At 48.1% G+C, this 8196-nt stretch overlaps 1 protein-coding gene across 1 annotated transcript in view; it reads left to right on the plus strand.

The window, feature by feature from the left end:
* Nucleotides 1-4373, plus strand: part of CPSF6 (cleavage and polyadenylation specific factor 6) — a 70078-nt gene extending 65705 nt beyond the window's left edge. The window contains exons 12-14 of the transcript XR_006572262.1: nucleotides 75-218; nucleotides 2622-2795; nucleotides 4358-4373. The gene's annotated coding sequence lies outside the window, so the exon portion shown is untranslated. The remainder of the gene's footprint in view (nucleotides 1-74; nucleotides 219-2621; nucleotides 2796-4357) is intronic.
* Nucleotides 4374-8196: the final 3823 nt, after the last annotated feature.

Below are 8196 nucleotides of genomic sequence, written 5' to 3' on the forward strand. Positions count from 1 at the left end.
GTGCTCTGTTAAAATCAAACTGTTGACAGATGAATGAGGAAACGAAATAATGTATGTTTCTCTTTCGGTAACAGAAAACCACACATTTTTTACAGGGAGTCAGAAATACTCATTTTGGATTTCCCAAGAGGGCTTTCTTCATAGTGCTGCTCTCTTCCCTGTCTGTATTTGCACAATTCTCCTGATTAAGATGAAAAACAATACAGTACTGTTCTGGGGTGAGTTTTGTTTTCCCATCATCTATAAATTGCATGTGTAGTAAGGTACAAATCTGGGCCTGGAGGCTAAGACTGAAGCATCTTAGCTGTATTTGTTATGTGGAAACTGAGGCCCACACCACATACAATCCATCTATGGCATTTAAATGGCTCCCATCATCGAAATGTGTGAGCATTGCATACCACCTCCATGAGGTACGGAACAAAAGCACACACAGACCAAACAACAGAGGAAATCTCTGGCAGAATGGGGAATTGAACCCTGGCTGCCCAAGCCAAGCCCTAACCACTGGGCCATCCTTGCTTTCAGAATAATAAAGAACAAACCCTAAATGAAGGAGTCTCTAGTCCATTTGAATTTAGTTTTAGCTTTAGGTGTTGGGATTTTGCATCTCATCACAGTTCATAATCCCCTCATTTGGAAGGATTATTCCAGGGGAAAAAAATGTTGTTCAGGTGAAGTTAATGCTGCCTGTACATATCAGCAACTCCAGTGCAATAAATCCCTACAAGCACCTTGTTACTAGCCAAAAGAAATAGATAAACTCCGGTAATTCAGGGAAACTCAGACACTGGAAAGTGTGGAAAATCAAAGTTAAGGTGCCCAAACTAGATTCAGCTCTGGATCTGTAGGCTAGTACATGATGTACTCAGTAACCTAAATGTGATCTTTTGTACTACACAGTGACAAATATATATACACCCTTCCCCAAATAATGTTTTTTTCTGAACTTCTGCTTTTATGGTGTCCAATTCATTTCAGGTTTTTAAATAAAATCTTCCCTCTCAGACCTATTTTATCAGTTTTGAAGCTGATATTCCTGTGGTTGGGTATTCTAGCTGGAGTGGTCTAAATCAGGTTTGTAATAGAAATAGAGTGACAACATTAACTACAGAGTGGCTATTGTCATTCTACAGTGTTACAGAAACAGAAATCTCAGGGTCTGAGCCTGTAGTATTTATACAGACAAAATTCCCATTCACATTTTTTTTTTAATTTACAGATCAGAGTCTCCAAAGTACTATACGGATTTTAGATACGATGTGCAGGCCCTGTTGGTATCAGTGTAAAGGGTATTAGTGCCCTAATTTAGCACACATCCATATAATAAAGGTGTTCTCCCACCACTGGAGAAAATGATATATTATAAACTATTCCCTTAGGGTATAGAAAGCCAGTCATTAGTGAGACTTATTACTGTAAGTCACAAAATAGCACTTGATCAGAATAATAATTGTACCTAGCAGTTATACAGAGCATGTCATCTGTAGCTCACAAAAGAGGTAGGTATAAATATGCCCTTTCTGTGTATGGGGAAACTGAGGTGGGGTGAAGTAACTTGCCCAAAATCACCCTGCAGCCCAGTGGAGGAGTTTGAACTAGAATGTAGATCTCCTCGATCTCAATCCAGTTCGCTGTCCACTAGACCACACTGCAGCTCCAAATACATAGCAGACTTTACAAATGCCACAGTGAACTATGAGATAACCTTTTAACCCAGCTATCAAAGTATTTGTAGTTTGTCATGCAAACCTGATTAAACAAAACATTTTGAAGGTAACAGGATTTTTAGAAACATGCAGATTATATTGGCTCTTGCCTATTCGTTTTTCCAGGAACTCCATACACTAATCCTGAATTACAAAAGCCAGTCAGAGTTAACCAGCTATGCATTTCCTTTATAAAATGCCTTAGAGTGACTCCAACAATGTGGGTAAGTCCCACAGGACAGATGCTGCCCAAGCTTCAAGGCTAACTACAAAACTCACTTCTTCAAACTAGCCTTCCCACAATCCCAGCACCAAAACAAATACAATGGAGCAGTGAGAGAGAATTTTGCACCCTTCATAATTTGGAGAGACCTTAGACACCACGTAGTGACAGACATCATATAAGAATGAAATAGGTAGATTGTGACATTGCAAGCTTGCTCTCACTGTTACAAGGAGCTTCACCTCTGGAATAGAAAAACCACCTTTCCAGAGTGAGAGCATGGTTTAATTCTCATGCTAATTAAAACCTTTACCTCTGTCAAGACTGCAAAGAGTGGGTCAGTCATGGTGGTGGGATTTGTGCAGGGGATATGGATGAATGTCCAGCAGGTACTGATCTCAGATCATTAGCTCTTTATAAGCCACTGTAGCAGCCATCGGATGGTAACCACGTCTGGCCTGTATGTCCTGAGTCAGAATTGTAGCAGGGATCTAGCAATAAAACACAGGTGAGTGAGCTAGCCAGTTCCCCATGGCTAAGTGATTTTAACCTCTGGGCAGTGACCCCAAGAGTACTGAGAAATGTCCAGGCTGCTCGTGGCCTGTTTCCACTTCACTCAGGAAGTGGAGACTTTTCAAGTGTGGAGGAGAGGAGATTACAGTCTCACCAGCCTCTCTCTTTCCTTTTAGTCTCAGTGGTAGGAGCCTGGGTTTGCTACGCTGCCAGCATGAAGATTTTGCTAGTCCTGGGGCTTCTCCTCCTGCCTCTGGCTGCTCATGGGAAGTTCTACGGAAGATGTGAGCTGGCAAGAGCAATGAAAAGGCTTGGGCTGGATGGATACTGGGGCTACAGCTTGGGACACTGTAAGTCTGCTGCCTTGGAGGAGATGTCCATGTGATTCAGAGGGTGGGCAGGTGATTTACCCATTGAATGAATCCTAGGCCAGGGGTCGGCAACCTTTCAGAAGTGGTGTGTTGAGTCTTCATTTATTCACTCTGATTTAAGGTTTTGTGTGCCAGTAATACATTTTAACATTTTTAGAAGGTCTTTCTTTTGCTGCTCCATCACTTCAGGAGCTCCCCAAATCACCTCTAGTCCCATCCCAGGGCTAGCAGGGTTCTCAGGACAAATTTTTGGTGGCCGTAGAGTGTGGCCACCAACTCTTACTGGTGGCTGCGCTCATATTTTTTCCTAAAATACTTGATTAACTGTAGGAGAAACAAATAAATATGCACATTTACACATTCAAATCATTGTAATTTATTTATTGCAAGCTAATAAGTCTGTTGTGAAAAGTGATATTAACAAACATACAAGTATCACTTTTCACAGCGGACTTACTCAAGGCCCTGGCAAGCCTGGGGACGAATTAAGCCCTGGATGAGGGGGTTGGGAGGCAGCAGGAGATGGGGTGGGTTGGTAGGTGGATGCAGGGAGGCAGCAGGGAGTTGGAGCCTGAAGCCCTGTGGCCAGATCCCAAAGTCCCATGGCTGGGGGATGGGGCCTGGGGATGGAGTCCGAAGCCGGGCGGCTGGAGCCTGGGGTCTGCTGCTGCACAGCTGGAGCCCAGGGTTGGAGCCTGAAGTCCTGTGGCAAGAGCTTGCTGCCCCACCACCCCTGGGCTGAAGCCCAAAGCTTGAGCCCCACCGCCCCTGGGAAGATGGGGAACTCACTGACTGCCTGCTCCTCCAGCATTGTGCCCCATATGTCTCCAAAGGGGGACGGAGCCCAACCCCTGCTAGCAGCGCCAGTAACCAACACCAAGGTGGTGCATCCAGGAGCAACAGGGAAGGGCCACTACTTTGCCGCTTCCCTCCCCGCACCATGCCTCCACAGCCCAGGAGGCTGTGGCTGCAAGAAAAGCCCCTGGTTGCCGCATGCTGCACGGCGGCTGCATTTGAGAAATGCTGGGCCAAGGTGTCCACTATGCCGACTGGGCATGTCGCCATATAGCCCTTCACTTCGAGGCATACCTTGGTTGCCAGGTAGGGTCACACATCCCTGTGGATACACTGGAGATAAATGGGTGTCCCTGCCTTGTCGGAGGATTCTATGAGACTGGTCCAGGTATTAGTCTGACTGCACCTGGAGTCCACCAGGCCCATTACCTGGGTACCACTGATCCTCACGGGGAGCAGAAGATTGTCCAGACCTCTCTTCCAAGCTTGGGGGCTTGCAGTCCATAGCTACAATCCATAAAAAGTCACTCTCACCTGAAATGTCCTTCTTGTCCACATTCAAAGCATGGGCCTTTTGGTGGGTTCTTTCCTGTAGCCATGGAACCTCCAGTTGGCATGTACCCCTCTCCCTGGAGCTCTCGGACTCTCCTTCATGATGCGTCAGGGCTTAGGTCCTCCCTCTGGCCAGGGGTATTTCCTGTGGCATCGGTCTGACCAGTGGTCCCCTGTCTCCTTTCCTAGCGCAGCAGCCTCCAGGATTTGGGGACTTACTCCCAGGGTTTTTGGATCTCAGTGTTCAAGTTATCAGGTCTTCCATATAAGTGCCAGGCCATATAATCTTCCATGAGTGTCACCGTGTCCAACAGTGTGAATAGCTGATGGCACTTCACCCAGTCCCTTCCCCTGGTGGGGAGAATCTGGGTGAATTGTTCTATCATTATCATCTCTGCCACTTGTACCTCCATCTCTTTCTTTGGGTTCAGCCAGCACCAGCAATGGCCCCATAGATGTTGGGTCACCACTCATGGCTGGGGGTCTGGGGGGCTACTCCTGTTGAAACCTCTGTATGTCTTGGAGTTGATTCCCAGTTGCTCGACTATGACCTCCTTCACTCTGGCATAGTCTAGCATGTCCACGGGGTCCAGGTTTCGGTATGCCACTTGCATGGAGCCGGTCAAGTATAGGGCCACCAAGGTAGCCCAATCCTCTGTTGGTCAGCATGCCACATAGGCTACCCATTCAAAGGTAACCAAGAAGGCCTAAGAGTCATTCCTGGGGCCCACCTTCGTGAGCCTTATGGATAGTCCTTCAGGGAAGTTGTATCTGCCTGGCCCAAGCACTGTGGTATTAGATGCCCTGTGAGCTTTATTAGTGCTGCCAGCTGTAGGACCAGATGCTCCTGTTGTGCCTGGTGCTGGACTGCCAGTTCTCATATCTGCAACTGCTGCTGTTCTTGCTTCTGCTGGACTGCAATCTGCTGCAGCATCTGCTCCTGTTGCAGCTGATGTTGGACCGCCTGCTGTTGCTTGCTCTCCAACACCCACTTTAACAGTTTTTATGTATCCATGATTCCTTGTCTTTATAATATTCTTAGCTCCCTGTTGGTCCTTTTAACAGAACCTGGTTGTTGCCTGCATTCTCCACCATATGTCAGGGGTTGGCTGAATGCCCTGGGCTGGCAGTACAGTCTAATGGCAATAATGCCTGCTTGCAAGAGTTAAAAGGGGCTGATTCAACTAGCAGCAATATCGGGGGTAGTGTCACCTAGCAGTGAGAGTACAAGGGGCCACTTTGCTTAGCAGCACTATCAGGGGTAGAGTCACCTAGTGGCGAGCATGGGGAGGGGAACCCGGGCCCTCCCTACTCTGACCCAGGGCCCTTCAAAACAAGGTATCCTGTTACAGGGTTCAGTTCCTGATACCACCCAAGCACATTTCCTGGGTCACTTCCTACTCTTGTCCCAGTCACTCTGGCACAGTGGTGAGCTTGAGCCAGTTCGCACCGGTTCGCGTGATCCGGTTGTTAAATTTAAAAGCCCTTTTAGAACCGGTTGTTCCAGGACAACCAGTTCTATAAGGGCTTTATTTAACAAAACCTCCGGTGGAAGCTCACTTCCCCCTCCTCTCCTGCTCCGCCCCCTTTCTCCTCCCCCTCCCCTGCTTCCCGCGAATCAGATGTTCGCGGGAAGCCTGAACAAGCAGCAGGCAGGGAGGCAGGTAAGCTGGGGCGGGGGAGGGGAGGTGCGGCTGGGCGGCGGGGCTCGGCTCCGTCCTGCCCCGGGGTCGGGCCGGCAGGGCGGCGCGGCGGGGCTCGGCTCCGTCCTGCCCCGGGGTCGGGCCGGCAGGGCGGCGCGGCGGGGCTCGGCTCCTGCCCGGGAGTCAGGGTCCCAGCCCCAGCCCAGGCAGCAAGGTAAGGGAGCAGGGAGGGCATGTTGGATAGAGGGCAGGGGAGTTGGGGAGGGGGGTGGATTAATGTTGGAGCAGTCAGAGGGCAGGGAACAGGGGGATTGAATGGGGGCAAGGGTCGGGGGGCAGTCAGAAAGGAGCAGGGGTTGGATGGGGCGGTGGGGGGCAGTTAGGGGTAGGGATTCCAGGGACAGTCAGGGGACAGAGAGAAGGGGTGGTTGGATGGGGTAGGGGCCCCGGGGTGCCATCAGGAATGAGAGAAGGGGTTGGATGGGGTGGCAAGGGGCAGTCAGGGGACAGGGAAGGGGGATGGATAGGGCATGGGGGGGCTGTCAAGGAACATGGGGGGGTTGGATGGGACAGGAGTGGGGGGGGCATGACCCCTCATGGGGTGAGGAGGAGGGAACCGGTTGTTAATATTTTGGCAGCTCATCACTGCTCTGGCATCATCCCTGGGGTTGGAAGTGGGGTTCTTTTTGTGTCCCTTCTGCTCTGTCTCCAGCCACTCCTCTGATGGCAACAGCAAGTCATGCTTTTCAGTTCCCACGGTCGTCTGGCTTCCCACGGTGCAACTAGGAGGCTTAACCTGGTGACTTGGAGTCCCAGAGGCTTCCTGGCAGGAGGCTGCTGCACACAACTGCTCTCCTCAGTCAGTTTAGACTGAGCTGAGCTGCTCCTCTATGAATGCTCCCTCCACTGGGAGCAGGCCCAGCAGAGGTGAAGGGTGTGTGGCCTCTTGTACCCAGAACTGCTCATTAAACTCTGCTTTACCAAGGAGAGTTTGATATACTCTGTCACAATCATCTTGCTATTTCTTCCCCAAATCCTTACACCAACCCTTGCTGGTGTGCTCATAATGAAGATAACTCAGTAACCCAGAGGGGCATTTATTTCATTTGTCCCCCTCCAGAATGATACAGCTGCTTGTTAAAGTGTTGCGTCCCCTTTGGAGTTAGGAACAAACCAGCAGATTGATGATGCTCACTCAGGAAGCTCTTACACCTAATGTTGGGTGAAATTTTTCAGCCAAAACTTTTTTTGCGGAAAGATGCGGATTCAGTGACCCCAAAGTGTTTTGTGAATTTGTGTTAATTTCGCCAAATTGTTCATTTGGAATAAAAACCCCAAAACATCCAAAAAACTCTAAATGTTCCATTTTGACAATTTCAAAAGGCAACTCTTTGATTTTTTGCTTTGCAATCACTTTTTGTTTCAAAATTTCCTTTATTCTTATTTTAAAAATTCAAGAACATATAAAAATGGTTGAAATCAAAACAAAACATTTTGTTCGATCCAAAAGGAATTTTGTTTTACTTTTCAGTTTGCTGAAAATTTTTCATTTTCTCTATGCTCCAAAACCAATTTTTTTTCTACTTTTCAAAATTGGAAACAAACCAAAAAATCCATTATTTGCCTTGCACTAGCTACACCCCAAGTGCCTGGCTATGGCTGTGAGCACTGCTCAGGGGAATTCCCTGTTACATCCTCCAGCACTTTGCTAAAGCCTTGCATCCCCCAATCCTCGCTGGCCATTCCCCAGTATATGAGGATGGGAGGAAACCTACTGCTGCTGCACAGCATGGGAATCCAGAAACCTTCCCCTTTCCCATCCGACGCCTTCTCTAAAACTCCCTCAATAAAATCTCGGGAGAAATGAACCATTCCCAGAAAGGATCTAAGAGCTGTGACATCTGTGGGAACTGGTAGTTTAAGAATCAGCTCCACACTCTGTTGATCAGGGGAATGCCCCTTCTGTCCCAAAATCACTCCAAAATAGTTTACTTGTTGGGACCATGATTGAGCCTTTCTTTAGATTTACTTTAAACCCAGCTTCCTGAGTCTTTTGTAACACCCTGTCCAATACTTCCAAATTCTCTTCCCTGGGGTCTGAGTGCAAACCAGGATGTAATTCACATAAGAAATCACACTGTGTCTTTCAGGCATTCTGTCTTTCACTGATCTATCGCTGTACCTACTCTCATCACTACCATTTGCTTATAGAGCTGCAGGAAGCTTCCAGAAACTATTACCATGCTCCTGTACAAAATCATTCAAGCTATTTCCCCAAATCATTTCCAACTTTTCTTTCTTTCCAGATATTCCCTTTCCTTCTAACGTATCTTCTTACCCAATCAGGCTGTCAGCCCGAGCCCTGAATCAGTAGCAGAATGTAACAATAA

Source organism: Mauremys mutica, chromosome 1 (genome assembly GCF_020497125.1).
Source record: "Mauremys mutica isolate MM-2020 ecotype Southern chromosome 1, ASM2049712v1, whole genome shotgun sequence".
Classification (NCBI taxonomy): domain Eukaryota; kingdom Metazoa; phylum Chordata; order Testudines; family Geoemydidae; genus Mauremys; species Mauremys mutica.